General features: G+C 38.6%; 1 protein-coding gene across 1 annotated transcript in view; it reads right to left on the bottom strand.

Moving 5' to 3' along the window:
* ACSL4 (acyl-CoA synthetase long chain family member 4) overlaps positions 1-21,781 on the bottom strand; it is a 114,703-nt gene extending 92,922 nt beyond the window's left edge. The window contains exon 1 of the mRNA XM_044235809.1: positions 21,742-21,781. The gene's annotated coding sequence lies outside the window, so the exon portion shown is untranslated. The remainder of the gene's footprint in view (positions 1-21,741) is intronic.
* Between the last annotated feature and the right edge of the window lie 1,176 nt (positions 21,782-22,957).

The following is a 22,957-nucleotide window of genomic DNA, read 5'->3' as shown; positions in this document are numbered from 1 at the left end:
AATAGCTAAAAAAATGTAAATGCCCGTCCATTTACGAATGGACAAACCAAATGTAGCACACCCATACAATGGACTATTATCTGACCATAAAAATGAATGAAACACTGGTACACGTGAAAAAGGCCAGACATATGATATGATTCCTTTTGTACAAAACATCCAGAATAGGTAAATCCATAGAGACAGAATGCAGAACACTGGACGCCAGAGGCGGAGGGAGAAGACACTGCTTAACGCGTACAGGATTTTATATAGAAATCACAGAAAAGTTTTGAACCTAGACAGGGGTGATGGCTGCGCAATACTGTGAAGGTACTAAGTGCCCCTGAATCATCTGCTTTAAAAGGGTTCATTCTATGGTATGTTAATTTCACCTCCATAAATCATGAAAAATCTGCATTGAAAGAACCAAGTGAAAGACTACGAACTTTGTTTGCCAAAGTTCACGAAATGAAGCATCAGAGAGGACACCGCTGATGGTAATACCTCAGAAAATAAAACAGAGTAGACAAAGGTCCCTGGGGGTAAAATTTATGTTCAGTGAGTTGCAGGGTGTTTTTCTTGCTCACTTCTCTTGGCTCCTTTTCTAAGACAATGTTTTCTATATCTGCGTGAAACCCTAAGTCCTAAAACCTAATGGCTTCAGCAGTGTTGTTTTCTTCTGTCCTCGTGGGGTTTTTTGCTTCTCTTAAATGAGAAAAAAATCTAGGAAGAAAATTTTAATTAGGTTTTAATGCAATACCAAATTCAGAATTACCTGAATAAAGTCTTCATTGACATACAGTATAACAAGTTGTAATCATTTTGTGATTTAATGAAATTAATAAACTATGTAGTGTGTTTCTAATTGAGGAGGCATTCAAACTACAAATGGATTTTTTTATTTTTAAATTTTAAATTCAATTAATTGACATATAACATAGTACTGGTTTCAGAGGTAGGCTTCGGTGACTCATCAGTCTTACATAATACTCAGTGTTCATTCCATCACATGCCCTCCTTAATGTCCATCATCCAGTTACCTTATCCCCCCAACCACCTCCCTCTAGCTACCCTCAGTTTCCTATGATTAAGAGTCTTTTATCGTTTGTTTCCCTCTCTAATTTTGTTTTGTTTTATTTTTCCTCTCTTCCCCTATGATCAAATAGTTCTTTTAAAATATCCCATATTTTTGAGATTTTATTCCTCAATTTCCATTTTTTCCCTTAAGAGATTAAGGAAGCACAAAACATTGTCTATGAATTCAGAATTTTCCGAAATTTTAAATATTTACTCCCAACTCCTGCCTTCACATCCATTCAGTCATTCGACAAATATTTATTTAACTTGGACTCTATGCCAGACTGGGTGTTGGCACACAGATTCAAACTGAGCTAAAGAGACAAAGTCCCTGCCCCTAGGAAGCTTATGTGGTAATGTAGCAGACAAAACAAGACAATTTCAGAAAGTAGTAAGTGCTATGGGGAAAATAAAACGAAATCAAAATAGGTGTGTGTAGGGGAAGGGACTGTGCTTTAGATTTAGGAGATTAGCTTTGCTGAGAAGATGATGTTTGAGTTAAGAATGATGAAAAAGAGCCAGCCTTTTCCACCCAGGTCTAGAGGAAGAGTAGTCCAGGTAGAGGAGTCATTAAGTACAAGGGTCATAAAGCCAGTCTGGCCTTGGGCCTTGAGCAGCTGGATGGGTCAAGAGAACCAAGGGCAGAGGACCATAGAAAGAAGACATGAAGGTAGGGAAGATCTGGTTTTTCAGAGCTTTAGAGGCTAGGGTAAAAAGTTTGATTTTACTCAGGTACATCTATGCTCTGAAAGGTCTTTCAACACCAGTGGTAACCTGGCCAAAGCTGTAGCTAAAAGGGGTTGTTGAAACACGCGCACACACACACACACACAACTTAAAAGGGGATATATCAAGACAACCATGCCTCTCTCTGGTTGTGAGAAATTAATGTGATCAACCTGGAAGACTGTTTTCTTCCTCTCTAGTCCAGGGTTTCTCAGCCTTGGCACTATTGGCATTTAGAGCAGGAGAATTCTTTATCTGGGCAACTGTCCTGTATATTGTAGCATGTTTAACAGCATCCCTGGTCTTTACCCATTAGATGCCAGTAGCACCCGTCCCCCAAGGTTGTGACCCCTCTTAAACATCCTCAGATGTTGACAAGTGTCTTAAGGGTGAAATATTGACACGGATTGAGCACCATTGCTCTAGTGCAGGGCAAGGAAGTGAAAAGTTGTCGTGCACAGAGAAGTCAGACTTTGAAGACAACAGCATTTTCTTTTTGATTTCACCTTTCCTACCTCCAGACTCATTTCAAAGCATCTCTTTGATTCCCTGAACTCATGGACTCATGACAACTTTAAGACCTTAAGTCAATATTCATTTAATTCATTCAACACAGACTACCAATGTGTACACATTGAGGCACTGGTTTTTTTCAGTGGTGAGGTGGTGGGGGAAGGATACCACTGCATTTGAATAGTCTGAGTCACTGTCTCAACCTTTTGGCTCATTTCTGTTACACAGAGCCTTAGAGGGACTAAATCTCTTATTTGGTGTTCATATAACACCCAAAGAATTACTCATTTTATGCATTGTAACAAAGTTCTCTGAAAACACAACTTTCAGTCATTGACTTTGATTTTAATATTTAAGTTGTATTTCCATATGTACCATCTAACAGAGTAGAATATCAAAGGCTCTAGAGCAGGGTACTCAACCTTAGTGCCATTGACCTTGGGTCAGACAACTCTTTGTTGTGGTGATCTATCTTGCATACTATAGGACCAGTATCCCTGGTCTCTGCCCACTACATGCCATAATCACCCTCCCCAGACCCTATTGTAAAGATTAAAGTGCCTGGGGAAGGGGGTGCCTGGCTGGCTCAGTCAATGGAGCATGCGACTCTTGATCTCAGGGTTGTGGGTTTGAGCTCCATGCTGGGTGTAGAGATCACTTAAAAAAATAAAATCTTAAAAAAATTAAAAAGTCTGCAAGAAATATCCAGACATTCATACTAGTGAATATGAATGTTGACTAAATCAATATGGGAAAAAAGACAAATCTACCACATAGAATCCACATAATTTATGTAGCTATTTCCCCTTAGTTAGATGGAGCATAAGGACTTACCCAACGAATAAAGTGACTAGCTTCCAAAGAAGAGAGAATGGAATGGGGGAAAAATAACTTTAGAGCAGAGAAAGCTCATAAACACTATCTTGGACAGGTGGTCGAGATTAACACCATCAGTGATAAGTCATGTTGATAGCCCTAGATATGATAACGATGAGAACAGCTCTTGATCTCTATTGTCCTTCCCCTTAAGAAACTCATAACCACATTATAATCACAAGAATAACATCAGTCAAATCCCAATTCAGGGACATTCTACAAAAGTTCTGAGCTATATTCCTGCAAACGGTCAAGGTCATCAAAAGCAAGGAAAGGGAGCGCCTGGGTGGTCCAGTCATTTAGCCTTCCTTTGGCTCAGGTCATGATTCCAGGGTCCTGGAATCGAGCCCCGCATCGGGTTCCTTGCTCTGTGGGAAGCCTCCTTCTTCCTCTCCCACACCCCCTGCTTGTGTTCTCTCTCTTGCTTTCTCTCTCTCTGCCAAATTAAAAAAAAAAAAAAAAAAAGCAAGGGACGTCTAAGAAAACTGTCAAGGCCAAGAGAAGCCTAAGGAGTTACGACAACTAAACACAATGTGGTTTCCTTGATGGGACCCTGAAACAGAGAAGGATATTAGGTAACAACTAAGGAAATTTGAGTAAGGCATAAACTTCAGTTAGTAATAATATATCAATATTGTTTCTTTTCATTATAACAATTTATCATACTGATGTGGGATGTTAATGATAGGGGGAACTGAGTTCAGGTATTTAGAAGTCACTGTACTGAGTTTGCAACTTTTTATAGTTACAAAAACTACTAAAATCAAAAAGTTTATTCTTTAAGAATACTTGCAGACATTGCCTTATGTCCCCTAGATGGCAAAGTCTCCCTCAGTTGAGAGCCACTGCTCTAGGTCCTTGAAACCATTTGCTTTTTCATTATAGTGCTAGGTCCTTGAAACCATTTGCTTTTTCATTATAGTGCTTTTCAGCCTTTATATTTGACCAACTCCAGATTCTTCTTCATGCTGCCAGCAATTCTTGTGAGGCAAGGATTTTTCTTATGACTTATAGATCACCTGACTCATCACCCACAGTTTCCAAAAATTTATTCCTCTCTAATTTTGTCCTGCAATTCACGACATGCCAATCAAAGTGGAGCTCATTGTCATTTCCCTCATGGGTAACAGTATCTAATAAATCAGGTCTGTAAATTCTTGTACTTCTTTAGTTTTTTTCTTTTTTATGGTTTTCACAGTTTGAAAATCTTCATAGTGAAATGACTAATTTAAAAAGGACACTTGGCTGGGGCACCTGGGTGGCTCAGTTAAGTGTCTGCTTTCAGCTCAGGTCATGAACTCAGGGTCCTGGGAACGAGCCCTGCATCAGGCTCTCTGCTCAGCTGAGAGTCTGTTTCTCCCTCTCCCTCTGCTTGCCACTCCCCTTGCTCTCTCTCTCTCTCTCTCTAATAAATAAATAAAATCTTAAAAAAATTAAAAGGGCTACTTGCACTTCTTCACCATTGCTGTGACTGTAGTCTGAAAGTGATATGTGTTCTTATTAAAGCTGCTTCACCTGGACTGCACAGGACTTCACCTGAGATTGCACCGATTTATGAACAGATTTATGGAACAGAAGGCTTCAGCTTTGGATATGAAATAGAATTAATTTAAGCCAAGGGGGTCTGCCAAACTCAATGTCATCAATCACTTTCCATAGCATTTTGTGATGAAAGCCTACCTTAGTTAGCAGTTATTCAGCCATGAATAGTAATTAATTGCTGTCATCTTCTGGATCTAAAGATGAAGGAACAAAAGCCTTGGGCTCAATATTGAAATTAAGCCTAAGAAAATGAAAAAGAGCAGTAAGAAATAATGACAAAGGGAGTCACTGACTCTTTCAATGTTTAATTCTCTTTCTGAGATGGTGGTTTGTTTTATATCACCGTTTCCTTCCTCAGATATGCTCTTCTCCTTCCCACTCATGCCCTGATAGAAACAGAGTTTATGTCTTTATTATATGCATAACAGAATCTTGGCTGGGGCAAAGCTGGTGCTAGAACTTCATCTGAAAGAGACCAGGTGACTGTTTCCCCTCTCCCTTCCTTTACCTATTGGCGTTAAGTCTATATGCAAGGAGATTTTGGAATTTGGGCTGAAGGAAGAGTAATAAGTTGGCTTTTGGGCGGGGGCACACAGAAAAGAGAAAGATAAGGAAAGAACAGAGGGAAAGTAGAGTGTTGATGCTTTGGTTAGCTCTTTGAGTTTGAGGCCCAGTGAAAAGAGAGAACCAAAAGCTGAAGGCACTGTTTTCACCAAGGCCCATCTGTGATCCTGGGCTCAAATTATGCTGTTTCAAGCCAAAGTGACAAAATTTATATAAAATTGGGTGAGGAGCCTAGATTTCAATACCTCCAGGACTGGAAGCTCTGTGTTATTTGCACAAAGGGTGTCAGCAGTGGAGGCAATGATGAGGTGCCTTGATTAGTAGTCCCGACTGTAAGAATGGGAGTGATATTTTTACAGGCCCATGTGGTAGCCCCTCTTCACTGCCCTCCACCCCCCTGAGAATGATCAGAAATAACTGAAGTGTCTTTGGAATGGGGTTAAATTCCTCTGTGAGCAGGTGGGGCCTTGCAGCTGATGAAATTTGGATAGTAGTGTTCATGTGATTTCATTTCACCAGCTGGAAATGTCTGGGATATTAGTGTTACATAATTCTTCTTTTCTGGGGCTTGATTCTAATAAAAACTAGGACTTCTTAAGCCTACCTCCATTATAGAAGAATCCTGCTCCAAGCCTAAGCCATCAGTTCTCTCCCAGATCTAAAGGAATCCTACTGCAGTTTCTTCTGAGCCCTTTGAGCTGCCTTATCTAACATCATAGTAACTGGCTATAGCTCTCATCCTCTGTAAATTCTCTAGAATTAGTCTTCCTGAGATAGTCTCCTTCAGAAGAATCATTTAGCTTTATCCACCTTGGTAAGCTCTAAATACCCTTTTATAAACACTTCCTGAAGGGAGCCACTTGCTTCTTTCAATGACCAGTGATTTTTTCTATGAAAGTGTGTCTCATCTAACCATAACTTTACTGAAAACCTAGATTCTTGTAACTCAAATAAATATAACATTATTTTGCTCTTTGTCTCATTTTTAACTGTTTCTCATTTTTTAACATGCTCAACATGGAAAAGAAATATTCATGCTCTCTGCATTGTGGCCGATACAGAAAAAGTTTAAGTGAACATTAAGATAGCTAAACTATATTATCCCTGACAAAAGACTTAGCACAAATTTCCTGGATGCTAGCCATGTATCTTGTTGCTGATTCATATAAAATCCACTTAGGTTTTCATAATAATATGGTTGGTTATGTTGTAGATGTTAGAATCCTAACCATTCCCCTCTATCACTAAGGATTTGAAAGAAGTTTGTGTAGTAGGCTTATTTTTATTTTTCACAACCAAGACTAGCAACCTAATGAGGAATTTGGAAACTGATCTTTGGAGTAAGTTCTTAATCTGCTTCTCGATTACCATGTAATTCATCCAAGATCCAAATGCTCCTGTAGTCTGTGGGTATAAAATGGAAAATACTCACAAGATGACAAGCAAAGTGTCAAGAAAATAGATAGGAAGAGTACTGAGGTCACATACCGGACTTTATCGCAAACATGATACAAAATATCCTGAGATATTCGTGGCAATAGATAAGCAAAAACTAATGACAAACCCTGCTATCTAGAAAAACCAGAAAACCAAAATTATAAATTGATGTCTCAGAAGATTAAGTAAGCAGAAATAGTGGTAAAGCGACATCATTCTTTAGATTAATCCAGAGGTCTTCAGAATTAGGGCTAGGGTTTCTTCAATAATGATAGCATCATCATCTTTAAGTCAGATGAAACACCAGGATCGCCTCCCCCCCACCAAAAAAAGAGGTCTTAGAATGAAGCTAAGTGGAATTATACTAAACCCAATGTGCATTCCAAAAGTTTCTATATGGCAAGCACAAGTTGGGTTACTATAAACAGGCAGTCCCTCTCCACAAGAAAATTCTGTAAAGTTAGAGCAAAACAAATCTCTGAGAATCTTCCCACTACTATAGAATTGCAGACATCCATAGCATTAGGCATGCCAACATGGAAAACAACAATCAAGCAAGTCATCGATGAGCAGAAGATGCTGAGTGCCTTCCACAGTATGAGTGCTGAGGCGGGTGTGAAAGAGACATAATATCTGATCTCTGGTTGCAGCGACAAGACTTGAATACATAAATCAGAGGAAGCCATAAAACCAAACAGATGGGTTAAATGCAACAGTGCTGACTAGAAGTGTCAGAACAAGTCCAAAAAGGCCAGAGTGGAGAGTTTTGAGGAGACGTCTGGATTTGAGCTGGGCAGACATTGAAGGAAAGGCTAGGTTGTAAGAGCCAACGCGAGTGAGGGCAAAAACTGAAAATGAACATGGCACATCAAGGAGAGTCTGGAGACTGGCCTGATGGGAACAGAAGATTCACGTTGGGGAAGAGTTGGAAGGCAGTTCGGGAAAGACAGAATGCAACGTGGAATAGACCTATCAAGCTAGAAACTGAATCACTACAGAAATGGCAGCTAGAGCGCCCGACACCCAAGAATTTAGAGAGGACTGCTTCACTTACGAGACTCTTTTGTCATCCTTCCACACATGGAGAACTCTGCCAACTGTGTCATCTTTTAAGGGTACACAATGAGGTGAGGATGATGCAGATATGGAGCAAAGGAAACATAAATAGGAATGGCTCGGGGTGTCATCCCTGCCTTCTGGAATTGAACCATTATTGCCCCATCCATTACAGTGAAGTCATTTTCATACAGAAAACTCAACCTTTGCCTGGGGACAATAATAGCTATTTGATCAATTGTACAGCTAATACCAATGAAGTGCCTATCTCTCTAGCCTGCCAGTATTTCAGTAAGCAATTCACTTTAATGCAAAACAGATTATTTTCATTTGTTTTTAAATTGTTTTTATCTAAACACAGCAGAGATAATATCTACATTGAAAGGTGGCTTTAAAAACACAGCAGGCACTTCTGGTTTCCGGTCTAGCCCATAAAGAACTTAGAAGTCTCTACTCCATCCTAACAGAAAGTAAAAAGCTGAACAAACTGAAAAACTCACAACTCTTCTTAAATCCACAAAAGCAGTGAGATCTTGAAGCAAAATGCTGCCCCTCAAAATTGGAGAGACAAATAGACAGAAACGGAGAATCACAACTTACCTAAGCAGATATGCAAAGCAGAAATCTCCACAGGAACCAGTACTGGGGTAGGAAGACCTGATTATAATTGATGAGTTACTGGAGGCTTAGTGTGTAGACAAGTATGACAGTGAAAAAATCCAGAGGGGACCCTACACTTTTATGAGTCTTAACCTCCTGGAGCTCTGTCAGGTTCTTAAAGTGAAGAAAAGAGGAAAAGCCCCTCAGGCTTCCAGTAAGGGGAAGGGAAATGAACTATTTCTAAATAGGCTAGAGCATTCTGTTCTTAACAAGGCCTGCCCTTTAGAGAATATATTTTACCAGAGCCTAACCTATTGGGGTTTTACCGGAACCTAACTGACTTGGGAGAAAGGAAATATTCCATTTTAGTTTGCTCTAGCCTTCCATGTAGGGGGAAAGGGAATACCCAAGTTCGAGCACCCCACCCTAACCTAGCCATCCTGTCATAACTAAGATGAGGGAAAAGGACTGGGAAACACTGGTAAAATTTATGGTCCATTGGCACAGGCTCATTAAAAGACTGAAACCTAATCATCAGACTATAAAATGCCTCACCTGCCCCCACACCTTACCAGCATATCACTAAAGTCCTATTTACTGGAAATCTTTTCATTCGGTACATTATGTTTGGCTTTCAACAAAAAATTATGAGACCTGCTAAATGGCAAAAATACAGTTTGAAGAGACAAAATAAGCATCAGAATCAGACTCATATATGGCAGGGATATAATTATCAGATTATTAATTTAAAACAACTATAATTAATGTGCAAGACACTCTAATGAAAAAGTCAACAACATAAAGGAGCAGACAAATAATGTTGGGCAGAGATGGAAATTCTAAAAAGAATAAAAAAGAAATTCTAGATATTAAAAACACTGTAACAGAAATGAAGATTGCCTTTGATGGGCTCATCAGTAGACTGGACATGGCTGAGGAGGGAATCTCTGAGCTTGACGACATGGCAATAGAAAGCTACAAAACTATAAAGCAAAATAAACCCAAAGCAAGCATAAGGAAGAAAACAATAAAAATTAGAGCAGATGTCAATGAAACTGAAAACAGGAAATCAATAAAGAAAATCAATAATACCAAAAGTTAGTTTTTTGAAAAGATCCATAAAATCAGTAAGCCTCTTGCTAGGCAAACTAAGAAAAAAATAGAAATGACACACACCACTAATATTTAAAATAAAATGAGGGAATCATTACAGATCCTATGGACAGTAAAAGGGTACTAAAGGAATAGTATGAACAACACCATACCCATAAATTTCATAACCTGGGCAAAATGAACCGATTCCTTGAAAGATACAATCTGCTAGAACTGGCACAAGAAAAATTCACAATCTGAATAGGCCTATATCTATTTTAAAAATTAAACCAATAATTAATAACCTTCTAAAACAACAAACATCAGGGCCAGATAGATTCACTGATGAATTCTACCAAGCATTTAGGGAAAAAATTACATTAATGCTCTATAATCTCAGAAGATAGAAACAGAGAGAATATTCCCTAACTCATTGTATGAGGCCAGCATTACCATAATACCAAAGCAAGGCAGAGATATTATTAGAAAAGAGAACTACACAGATCAATATCTCTAAGGAGCATATAAGCAAAAATCCTTAAGAAAACATTGACATATTGAATCCGACAATGTATAAAAAGAATTCTACACCATCACCAAGTGGTGTTTATTCCAGATATACAAAGCTGGTTCAACACTTGAAAATAAATGAATGTAATTTATCACATTGATAGACTACAGAAGAAAACTAACATGCTCATATCAACAGATACCCAAAAAACATATGATAAAATCCAATATTGATTCATGGTAAAACAATAACAACAACAACAACTCTCAGCAAACCAGGAATAGAGAGGAATTTCCTCAACTTGATAAAGAACATCTGCAAAAACCCTCCATCTAACCTCATACTTAATAGTGAGAAATTTGCAGCTTTCCCACTAAGATTCAGGAGTAAGGCAAGGATGTCCACTCTTACCACTTCTTTTCAGCATCATATTGGAAGTCCTAACTAATGTGTTAAGACAAGAAAAGTAAGTAAAATGTATACTGATTGTCTTTCTTTGAAGTCTTTCTTTGAAGATGATATGATTGTCTATGTAGAAAATCTGAGCTGACAGTCAAAAGAAAACCCTCCTGGAACTCATAAGCAATTATCCTGCAACTAATAAGATTGCAGGATACTAGGTTAATATACAAAAGTCAATCGCTTTCCTATATACCAACAATGAACAGATGGAAAGTAAAATTAAAAACATAACACTTTACATTAGCACCAAAAAAATGAAATACTTAGGTTTAAATCTAATCAAATCTATACAAAATCTATTTGAGGAAAATTACAAAACTGATAAAAGAAATCAAGGAAGAACAAACAAATGGAGCTATTTCATATTCATGGATAGGAAGACTCAATATTGTCAAAATTTCAGTTCTTCCCAAATTGATCTATAGATTCAACACAATACCAATCAAAATCCCAACGAGCTCTTTTATGGCTACCAATAAACTGATTCTAAAGTTTATAAGAGAAGGCAAAAGACCCAAATAGCCAACACAATATTAAGGAATAACAAAGTTGAAGAACTGCTACTACCAAACTCAAGACTTACTTTAAAGTTACAGAGATCTAGACAGTACACTGTTGATGAAAGAAGACACAAATCAATCAATAAAACTAAACGAACCCAGAAATAGATCCACAAAAATACGGTCAACTGATCTTTGACAAAGAAGGCATGGCAATAAAATGGAGCAAAGATAATCTTTTCAACGAATGGTGCTGGGTCTATTGGATATCCATATACTACAACAACAATGATCTTCTTCTACTTCCACAAAAATTAACTGAAAACGGATCACAGACCTTGATATAAAATGCAAAATTATAAAACTCCTAGAAGATAACATAGGGGAAAACCTAGAGGACTGGGTATAGTGATGATGTTTTTAGCTACAATATCAAAGTCAAGATCCAGAAAATAAATAATTGATAAGTTGGACTTCATTAAAATGAAAAGCTTCGGTCTGTGAAAGACAATGTCAAGAGAAGACAATGTCAAGCTACAGGTCAGGAGAAAATATTTGAAAAAAAAAAGACATTATCTGATAAAGAACTATTCAGAACATACAAAGAACACTTATAATTTACCAATATGAAAATGAACAACTCAATTTTAAAAAATGGACAAAAGATATGAACAGACACCTCACCAAAGAAGATGTAAGATGGCAAATAAGCATATGAAAAGATGCTCCAGGGCACCTACGTGGCTCAGCTGGAAGAGAATGCAACTCTTGATCTCAGGGTCATGAGTTTGAGTCCCACATTGGATGTAGAGATTATTAAAAAAAAAAAGAAAAGAAAAGCTGTTCCATGTCATGTATTATTAAGGAAATGAAAGTTAAAACAATAATGATATACCAGGCACACCTATGAGAATGACTAAAATTCACAACCCTGATAACACCAAATGCTGGTGAGTATGTGGAGCAATAGGAATTCTCATTTATTGCAGGTGGGAACGCAAAATGATATAGCCACTTTGCAAGATAGTTTGGAAGTTTCTTGCAAAACTAAGCTTATTCTTAGCATATGATGGAGCATTTATTTGCACTCCTTGGTATATATTCAGATGATGTGAAAACTTGTGTCCACATAAAAACCACACATGTATGTTTATAGCAGCTGTATTCATGATTGCCAAAACCTAGAAACAATCGAGACGTCCCTTAGTAGGCAAATGGTTACATAAACTGTGGCACATTCAGGTCATGGAATAGTGATCAATGCTAAAAAGAAAGGTTATCAAGCCATGAAAAGATATGGAGGAACTCAAGCACATATTACTAAGTACAAGAAGCCCATCTGAAGAGATTACATGTTGTATGATTTCAACTCTATGATATTCTGGCAAAGACAAAACTGTAGATAATAAAAATGCCAGTGATTGCCAAGGGTAGTAGAGGAGGAACGAATGAATAGGCAGAGCACAGAGGCTTCTCAGGGCAGTGAAAATACTCTGCATTGTACAGCAATAGCAGATGTTTGTCACTATACATTTGTTAAAACCCAAAGAATGTACAATGTCAAGAGTGAACCCTAATGTAAACCATGGGCTTTGGATGATGATAGTGTGACAGCGTAGGTTCATCAATTGTAAACAATGTACCACTCTGGTTCAGGATGATGATAGTGGAGAGGCAGTGTATGCATGGGAATGGGGAGTATAAGGGAAATCAATTTTGCTATGAACCTAAAATTTCTCTTAAAAATAGTCTATTTAAAAGGGGAGAAAACTACAATGGACAAAATGTCAAAATTAAATTATTCTAGTAGCACTAATAAGATGGCATCCTTTTCAATGGTTAACATCAGAAAATCTAGATGCAAAACCCCACCCCTTTCATCTCACTGGCATGTATATTCGTGAAGGCCATAACAAAGTCTATTCTTCACCACCCTTGAATGTACTGTTAACAAAACTTTAAGTGACTGTTTGAACTTGGGCATGGCTATAGAATCTAGTCAGTAGCTCAAAGAATGTAGAAAACTAAATAGGTCCATATGTTTTCTCCAGGGAAAACATTTAAGTACATTACGTACATAAAGAATATAAAAAACTAAAAAGGCCCAATATGTTTTCTCCAGGGAAAATGTAAACATATTTAGTCATTCATTCAACATATATTTATTAAGTGTCTGCTATGTACCAAGCACACAGTGTGTGCTAGGTACCAAGAATACTATGGTAAGCTCTTGCTCTCAAAGAACTAACAATCTAGTAGGGAGACAGACAATAACCAAGTAACCACACTAACAAATGTCAAACAGAACAATGAGAAGTGTGACAAAGGGTAGTAGAGAGTACTGTGACACCTGGTAACAGCGAGAGTTGACCTAGTCAGGGCAATCAACAAAGGCTACCCCAAGGGACTTACTCCAAATGAGATCTGAAGGGTGAATAGGAGGTGAGAAAGGAAGGAACAACAAAGAAATCAAATAAACAATTCAAAATATGCAGAGCCGCACCACAAGAAGGAACAGGGTGACATGTGAAAATGTAGGCAAATGTGGCTAGAGTGTAGACAGTGAGGGGGTTTGAGATGAGCCTGGAGAAATAAATTATGTGCCAGATCATGCAGGACCTTGAAGGCTACATTAAGACATTTGTGTTTATTCTAAAAGTGATAGGAACCCATAAAAACTTTTAAGCATGAAGATGATATGGCATTCTTTATGTCAAGACCATTCTCTGCAATCAAAAGAACAAATAAGGGGGCACCTGAGTGGCACAATCAGTTAAGCATCCAATTCTTGGTTTCAGCTCAGGTTGTGATCTCAGGGTCATGAGATCAAACCCCACGTCCAGCTCCACAGTCAACATGGAGTCCACTTGTGACTTTTTCTCCTTCTCCTTCTGCCCCTCTTCACTCTCTAAAATAAATAAACAAATCTTTTTTAAAAAAGAAAAAATTAGAAGGGACCCTAAATGTGGGTAAATTAGGAGTTATTGGGGTAGTCTAGGAAAGAGGAGATAGACAGAAGGATGGTGCTAATGGAGATGAAAAAAAGTGGATGGAGTCTGGAGATTTTTAGGGGTTAAAATGAGAAAATTTGACCTAAAAAAACCAAGTTTCAGGGTTGAGAAGGAACAGGGGGTATCAAAATATCCCTAAATACAACTGGATGGAATGATAAGGCAACCCACAGAGAGAGGGAAGGCTAGAAGACCAGGTTTGGGGAGCAAGTTTCATTTGAGTGACCTTTGGGACACCCTAGAGGAGAGGTCTAGTAAACATTTGGATACATTGATCCGAAGGTCAGGTGAGAGGTCTGAGCTGGACATTGACATTGGGGAGCTCATGGAAGCTATCGATGTGGGTGAGCTTGCCCAGGAAGAGAATAGAGTGAGATGGGAGGCAGCTGAGGACTGAGTCTCAGGAAAAGTCAACATTTATAATGAAAAAAGTTGCTGGGACAACATGTGAATTCTCTCTCTACTTCCAGAATTCAGAAATCCCAATTTCTTTCTTCTGCTTTGCCATTTCATTACTTGATAACATCCAAAAAATAACTCCCCCCACCTTTAAATCAACATTTCATTTGTTGAAGGAGATTAGGCCATTTTTTGTGAGGGAACATGTCTACTTTTTGACAAATGTCATTAGGAAGATGCTAGTAAATATATTGTTCAATTGAGAACACGATAGCAGAAGTTTAACTTGGTGGAGTATTGAGCCTTATTCATAGACACGTGGGCCTCAAAGGGAGCTGCTGTGCTCTTTCAGAGTGGTTTCTGTGAGGGCGGGAAGTGGACAACCACTGTATTATTGTGATCTTTGAGGTGGTCAGATCCTACATGCCCATCCATTTTCTGAGAGTAGAGCTAGACTTTCAAAATACATCAGCTTCTTGTCAATGACTGCTCCAAGAGAGAGACAGAGAAAGACTGAAAGAGAGAGAAAGCAAGGCCTACCCCCCAGACCTTACTCAGTACATATTTTTATGCCCCTGAGAACTGGAAGGGAGGAATGAGCTAATAACTTAGTTGACTTAACATTCTGACCTCTGAGTCAAGAAGTTACTCAATAATCTTTACCCTCCCCAAAAAGTAAATAAAAAATCCTTACAGTGGGCAATGAGGGGGTGGTGTATTCAGGGTCAGGATTTCGTGGCTCTGATACTGACTCATATACTGGATGATTGCTGGGTAAACTATATCAATTCCCTCCATTTCTGGATCAGTAATAACTCCTGTTTCTCCTATCTCTTGGGGTTGTTATTAGAGTCTGACGAAATCACACATCTGAAAGCATTTTGAAAATGTCAGACATTATCATGCCAAAAAGTAAGCCATCAACCCTGAGAGCTAGTCCTTGAATAAGATACAGCTTTGCTACAACATCCATTGTATCAGCCTGTTCTGTTTTATGTCCAAATCCTGTTTCTTTTGAAAAAAGGGATTCTGAGCTATAAGCTATTGAGATAGATGCTAGCTGCTTCTACCACCACAACCAAATATCAAATATCTGAATGAAACATTGTTACATTAATCAAAATTCCAGCGTACACATGGAAACTCTAAAACAAAGAAATGTAAAATGAAGGTTAGTTTTTATCATCATTTGAGTTCAAAAGCCTTGACTTAGCCTACTAGACCTTACCTTATCACCTTCTTACCTATCTTTGTGACTTCATCTTGTACCACTTTACCCTTCCCTCTCTCTGTTTTAGCCCTTTAGCAAAGGCCTCCTTGCCATTCCTTGAATAACCCAAACACTATCTTGCCCCAAGGCCTTTGCATTGCTATTACTCAGAATGCTATTCCCTTTGACACGCCTCATTTCATTCAGGTGTCAGTGAATGGGAAGGCCTTCCCAACTACCCTATTTAACTGGCCAAATCACCCTACCTACAGCAGTGCATAGCCTTATCACCTACCACCCACGTCTTTCCTTTTCCTTCTTCTCAACTTGCTTTACTATGCTTCATGACACTTATAACCACCAGATGTCCTATATTTGCTTTTCTGTTTTTCTCCCAACAAAGTGTAAGCTCAATGAGAGTAGGGGATTCTTGTCTGATTTGTTCCACCTTTGTATCCTTAGTGCTTAGAACACAGCCTGAAATATAGTAGGCACACAACAGATAGTATTGAATGAAAGAATGAGAAAAACATATTCCTATTGCTCCTCTGGCTGGCAAAATCCTTTGTAATGCAGCACCTCACAATCATGAGCTCAAAGAATTAGAATGAGATGTTAAGCAGCAAGATATTTCTGTGAGCACAATCTTTTAGCTGATTTTGCAAAAATATAGGGAGGAATATCAATATCGCACATGTTACGTTATTTGGACCTAACAGAAGCCCTTAAGGTCACCAACAGAACAATCAGACTGACATTGAAACAGTCATAGTTCATTGTAACACAAATCAGGGAAGAAATGTGCCCTGCCAAATGGTGCAGTTATCACAGAAGGTAGAAGAAAACTTTGTGCACAAACTAAAGGACAGTATGTCCTATCAGTTTGTGGGACGAATCTCAATGTTGTTGAACTTCAGCATCTGTCCTTTAAAGGATCCTCTGTCTGGGATCATAGGACCACTTCACGAGAGGAGGGGATGGTCTGTCAGTGTACATTACAGAACTAACCAGTGCTCATAAGAGCAAGAAATAGGAAGAAAAAAAATGAGAGCTATGCATTGTGGAGGTAGTCATGGCAGAACTGTGTTCTGTTTTTTTTTTAAGATTTTATTTATTTATTTGTCAGAGAGAGTGAGCACAGGCAGACAGAGTGGCAGGCAGAGGCAGAGGGAGAAGCAGGCTCCCTGCCGAGCAGGGAGTCCAATGTGGGACTCGATACTAGGATGCTGGGATCATGACCTGAGCCGAAGGCAGCCGCTTAACCAACTGAGCCACCCAGGCGTCCCTGGCAGAGCTGTTTTGAAGAAATCTGTTAAATCATATCAGAAAACTGAATGAAATAGGTTAGAATTTGCAGTCACATCTTACCTAGTGAAGTGTTCTTTTTTTTAATTGAGGTGTAATTAACATATAACATTATGTTAGTTTCAGGTCCACAACAGAATGATTCAATGTTTGTATATATTGCAAAATGATCACCATAATAAGTCTAGTTAACATCTGTTACCATACATAGCTGCAAAAATTTTTCCTTCTGATGAAAACTTGTAAGGTTTACTCTCTCAACAACTTTCAAATATGCAATACAGTATTATTTACTATAGTCATCAAGCTATATATTACATCACCATGACTTATTTATGCATAACTTATTTATGCATAAGTCACCATGAACATGCATAAATTTTGACCCCCTTCACCCATTTCTCTTACCACCCCCCAATGCCAGTTGGGAACCACCAATTTATTTTTTGTATCTATGTTCTCTTTATTTAAAAATTTTATAGAGTTGACTTATAGATTCAGTACTGAAATTACTGCTTGCTTCTATTTTCCATTTTGTTTATAATAAGGAACTAATATCTCTACTTTCTCTCACATGCTCAGAGGTAGCCAGATCCCTTAGCAGTGACTCCAGTACCTGAAACTATATCCCCATTCATTGACAATGACCTAGGATGGTGTGAAACTCCTAGTAGAAAATTCTTTGTCTTCATCCTCTTCCTCTTCAATGTCATCTCATGTCCAACAACAATAGAAGCATTTATTAATTGAATTTTATGTGCCTGGTACTCTGCCAAGCATTGGGATTTCAAAAGCCTTTTCATGTCTTGCCTTCAAAACTCAAAATTATAAGTTGTCCCACTTGGAAACAACAGCAAAAAACTGTCCTTATATTTAGAAATCATAAACAGTGTGGCTTTTTGGGAATGAAGGACTCAGACAAGCAGGATGGTAGAGTAGTTAAAAGCACAGGTCTTGTCTGAAGTCAGAGTCCTCCAAATCCTATTCTAGCTCAGGTACTTCCAAAACCTGTGTGACATAGACATGCTGTGCAACCTCTCTGGGCCTTACTGTCCTCATCTGTAAAGCAGGGATCATCATCATCATCATCATCACCATCATCTGTGCAGCATAGAATTGTTGAGTGCAATAAACAAGATAATCCCATGTAGGGTGCTTAGAACTGAGTCTGGTTCATTGAAAGCATTCAATAAATATTAGCTGTTATTCTGCAAAAAACTCAATTTCTGCAAAAAACTCATTTTTCATCAGAAGGAAAAATTTTTGCAGACTTTCTAAGAGGCAACTCTGGCTACAAATCAAAGAATATTTTCTTTTGTGAAGATTAGCAAAACTATCAGTTGCTTGATAACCTTTTGTGTCAAGCCCTCATGCACAGTGGTCATTATAAATGTGTAACTAGGAAATCCAGCAATATATGAAAAGTTAGATTCAGATACAGGGCTTTAAAAAAAAAAGAAAGCACATACATTGCTGTGAAACAAAGGGGTTGGCAAAATTTCTCTATAGAGGGGCAGATGGGAGATATTTTAGGCTTCACAGGACAGATAGTTTCTATTGCAACTACTCAACTCTGCTACTGTGAGACATTTACATATTTATAGGCAGTATGTCAATGAATGGGCATAACTCCGTTCCAATAAAATTTTATTTACAAAAACAACCTGTGAGGGGTCCCTGACGGCACAGCAGTTGATTGGGCATCTGACTCTTGGTTTTGGCTCAGGTTGTGATCTCAGGGTTGTGGGATCAATCCCCACTTGGGGTCCCATGCTGGGTGTGGAGCCTGCTTAAGATGCTCTCTCTCTCTCTCAATCTACTCCCTTTCAAGCCCCCGCCACATCTCAGTGCTGAGTCTGCTTGGGACTCTAGCTCCCTCTCCTTCTGCCCCTCCTCTCTCTCTCTTTCTCTATCTCAAATAAATAAATAGATCTTTAAAAAAAAAACAGCCTGTGGTCCAGATTTGGCTCAATGGGTCATAGATTGCCCAATCCTGCTCTGAAAAATTGTCCTAGCTTATGAGGATTCTAATGGCCACTACAACTGAGTAACCACAGAAATCAAATAAACTGGAGGAGAATAAAGGGAATGAAAGGAATCGAATAGGAAGATAAACAATGGCTTCTCCAAAGTCCTTCCAGCATCCTAAATGGTAGTAGACACCTTATATGACCAGGGAACAGTATGCTTCATTCATTCTTTCCTTCACTTAACACCTACGGGTATAAACTTACAATGCCCCAGGCACTGTGTTGTGATGTATAATGCTGGGTGAAAACAGACTTAGTCTCTACCTTCATATAACTTAAAAATCCAGCCAGGTAGGGACAGGGAGCAACATCAAATGAACACACAAAAAAATGGAAACCCACATCTTGGCTAGGTTGTGTCTAAGTTTATAAGAGAAGGGTTGCTCTAGTTGTGGAGCTCAAGGTAGGCTTTCCTGAGAAGCCTAAACCTAAAACTTAGGCTGATATCTGACAAATGAGTAGTAATTAAGGAATAGGGTGGAAGACCATTCCAAACAAAGGGACCAAACATAGGCTCTATGACAGCAGAAAGTACAGCGCATTCAAGTGATGAAAATAAGGTCACAATGACTTGAGTCCAGAGGTCCAGATGGAGTATGGTGGGACGGGAAGGAAAGTAGAGGTCAGACTATGCAAGATCATGTAGTGGCAATCAATTATTCATTTATTCAGCAAATATTTATTTAATAATACTCTATGTCAGACTCTGTGGGTACTGTGGCAAATGAGAAAGGCAGATGTTAAACAAACATGCAGATAAATCTATAATTACAAAGCTCTGCTTCTGGAAGTTCTATGCTCTGAAACCCTGTTTAGTGGTGTGATATATTTTTAGAAATTACCGGGCCTGTTTCCCAGGATGTAGTCCCAGTTTAACCAAGTGCCCTGCTTAGAGTTGCATGTACATATATTACTCTACCTATTACTTTTTGGAATCACAGGTGAGTTTGATATGTCATCCCCCATGTTTCACATGACTTTCATGTTAATAAGGAGCCACAGAAGGCCCCTTTTTTGGGGGTCATGAGCTTCCCGACAGATGTGACCCCCCCCCGTGATGTTCATTTGGACAAGTCTTTATGACTTGTCATTGAGGATGGTATCATGGACAAGACTATGAGAGTAGACCCTTTCTGAGTATTTGACCTATGGATTCAATTGTTTCAATTGGAGCTCTTTTTTTTTTTTTAATTTGTTGCATGCTTCTCTTACATATCTATTCCTATGGTCAACCTAGTCAATGTATTCTAGGTTACATTTTGAACCTAGAAGAAACAGGGTTCTGTTCTAGGGAACTGCAAGGTTTTTGGCATTGATGACTCCAAAAAACTAACAAGACTTTTAAACAGTTTCAAAGAGATTTCTTTACGATGCTACTGTTTCTCTCTTAACTCCTTGGCCTATTTTTCTACCATAGATGGACTTTAAAATGTCACAGAATGACTTATTTTGTATAAAGCTGGGCTGATTGCCATCTGTACCTGATGCTAGTCCAGATGGGTAAAAGAGTTATTTCATTATCTCCTCTATTGCAACAATTTGGTTCTCAAAGTGTAGACCACAGATGTTTAGGGTTCCCATGACCCTTTGGGGCAGGGGCCGGAGAGGTCAATATTACTTTCATAATAATACTGAAATATTTGCTTTTGCCAAAGTGTTTCCATTTGTGCTGATGTTCAAGAAACAGCAGATCAAGGCAGAGGCATGAAACCCTACTACTCATCATTTATTCTTTACCTCTGTGCACAGATAAATAAATAAATATAAACAGATAAATTATTTTAAATTTCTTTGTTTTAGTATCTAATTTAACATAGGTAGCTGTACCACACATCAACAAAAGATATTTATGGTCCTCCATGATTTTTAAGAGTATAAGGGGCTCTTGAAACCAAACTATTTGAGAACTGCTGCTCTCTTCATCTTCCAAATATCAGTCTTATCAAGACAAGTTTCTTCTTTTTAATTAAAATTCACACACAGTGTTTTCATATCTCCAGATCTATCTCCTCTACATGACTTCTCAAACATAAAGACTAAGGGTTCTAAAATAAACATCTAGAATTCCTTAAGCAGGCTGCTGTGCATTCGACCAGTCTGTTTCTTCTCACTCTCTTCTAATGTGGTGTTTTTGAGAGAGTGACCTGAGTTTTCCAGAATTTTGGTGTACTGGGCAGCAGTGGTTGTGATTTTAGTTTACCTCACACAGTTTCCCATTCTTTGCCTATTAACATCATCCCCTTCCCATCAGAGAGCTGCCTCCCCATTCCATGTCTTCCTGATGAGGTTGTCAGTCATAGTGCTCCACCCTCAACCCAAACCTGCAGACTACAAGAGTGACCACATGATCCAGGTTTGGCCCAACCATAGCACTGCAACTTCTGGGAAACAGTGATTGGTCTGAGGGAGAGGACACATGGCCTAAGTTAGGTGAATTGGAAGCCTTACACAAAATTATCTAAAGTAAATGTATCCTCACTTTAAAAAAATATTTTATTTATTTATTTGAGAGATAAGCACACAGACACACTCACACACACACACACACACACACGGAGAGGGGTAGTGGGACAAGCAGAATCCCTGCTGAGTGGGGTGCCCAATGCAAGTCTCCATCTCAGGACCTTGAGATCATGACCTGAGCCAAAATCAGATGCTCAATCAAATGAACAGCCCAGGTGCCCCATAATCCTCACTTTGATCATGAATTGTAAGGATATATTATCTAGGCTACTACCCATCATCTTTCCCACTATAGAAAAGAACCTGTCCACGGACTAAATCCAAGTAGCGACAAGAAGAAATAAAGATGAATAGAGAGAAAATTCTGTCAATGTCGAGTACTTACTGCAATCTCTGAGGCCCTGGTTCCTGGCAGGTTTTTCTCCCTTTATAGGTTACACGAACAAATAAATCCCCTTTTGGGCTAAAGTAACTCTTCTAGTTGAAAGAATTTGGAAGAGTGCATTTAAGGAAGTTACCTAACCTTCTGACTTTAGTTTCCTTGTGGAAATATCTACTCCTTCACTTCACAGATTGAAGGATCTAATGAGATGTTTAAAATGCATTGAAAACTATAAAGCATTATACAAGTGTTCAGTATAATAAATATTTTCTTTCTCCATCCCAGTAGCAAGGTGACTAACCTTGCTGCCCCCAAACTATTTTTAGACCACTAAGTATACTCATATCAAATCCTTGGGCCCAAGAATGGCTTTAGAGGGCTTTGAATTTCCTCTGGAAGTCAAATAAGGCTTAGAAGCATTTCAACTACAGTTACTCTATCAAGAGGGCTTACCCTGCACTTAAGCCACTTCAAGAATCATGAGGACACCAGGAAAGAATTGACTGTTCAAGGATCTGGTTGGAGGTGTAGGGGCCAAGGGCAGCTCCAAGATGGGCTACTTTGGCATAAACACTGTTTTGAATTAAAAGCAATCAAAATAAAAGGTTTCTGCACAGTGAAGGAAACCATCAATGAATCTAAAAGCTAACCTATGGAATGGGAGAAGATATTTGCAAATGACATATCCGATAAAGGGTTAGTATGTAAAATATATAAAGAACTTACAAAACTCAACACCCAAAACACAATCCAGTTAAGAAATGGGCAGAAGACATGAATAGGCATTTTTCCAAAGAAGACATACAGATGACCAACAGATGCATGAAAAGATGCTCAATATCATTCACGGTCAGGAAAATACCAATAAAAACTACAATGAGATATCACATCACACCTGTCATAATGGCTAAAGTTAACAACTTAGGAAAAAACAGATGTTGGTGAGGATGTGGAGAAAAGGGAACCCTCTTACACTTTTGGTGGGAATACAAATTGGGGAAGCTACTCTGCAAAACAGTATAGAAAGTCCTCAAAAAGTTAAAAATAGATCGACCCCACCACCCAGCAATTGCACTACGAGGTATTTGCCCAAGGGATACAGAAATACTGATTTGAAGGGACACATGCACCCTGAGGTTTATAGCAGCATTATCTACAATAGCCAAATTATGAAAAAGAGCCTAAGTGTCCACTGATGGATGAATGGATTTTTTTAATA

The sequence above is a fragment of the Neovison vison genome, chromosome X (genome assembly GCF_020171115.1).
Source record: "Neovison vison isolate M4711 chromosome X, ASM_NN_V1, whole genome shotgun sequence".
NCBI lineage: Eukaryota > Metazoa > Chordata > Mammalia > Carnivora > Mustelidae > Neogale > Neogale vison.
Note: the sequence above shows the minus strand (reverse complement) of the source record. Positions and strands in the feature narration are given on the sequence as shown.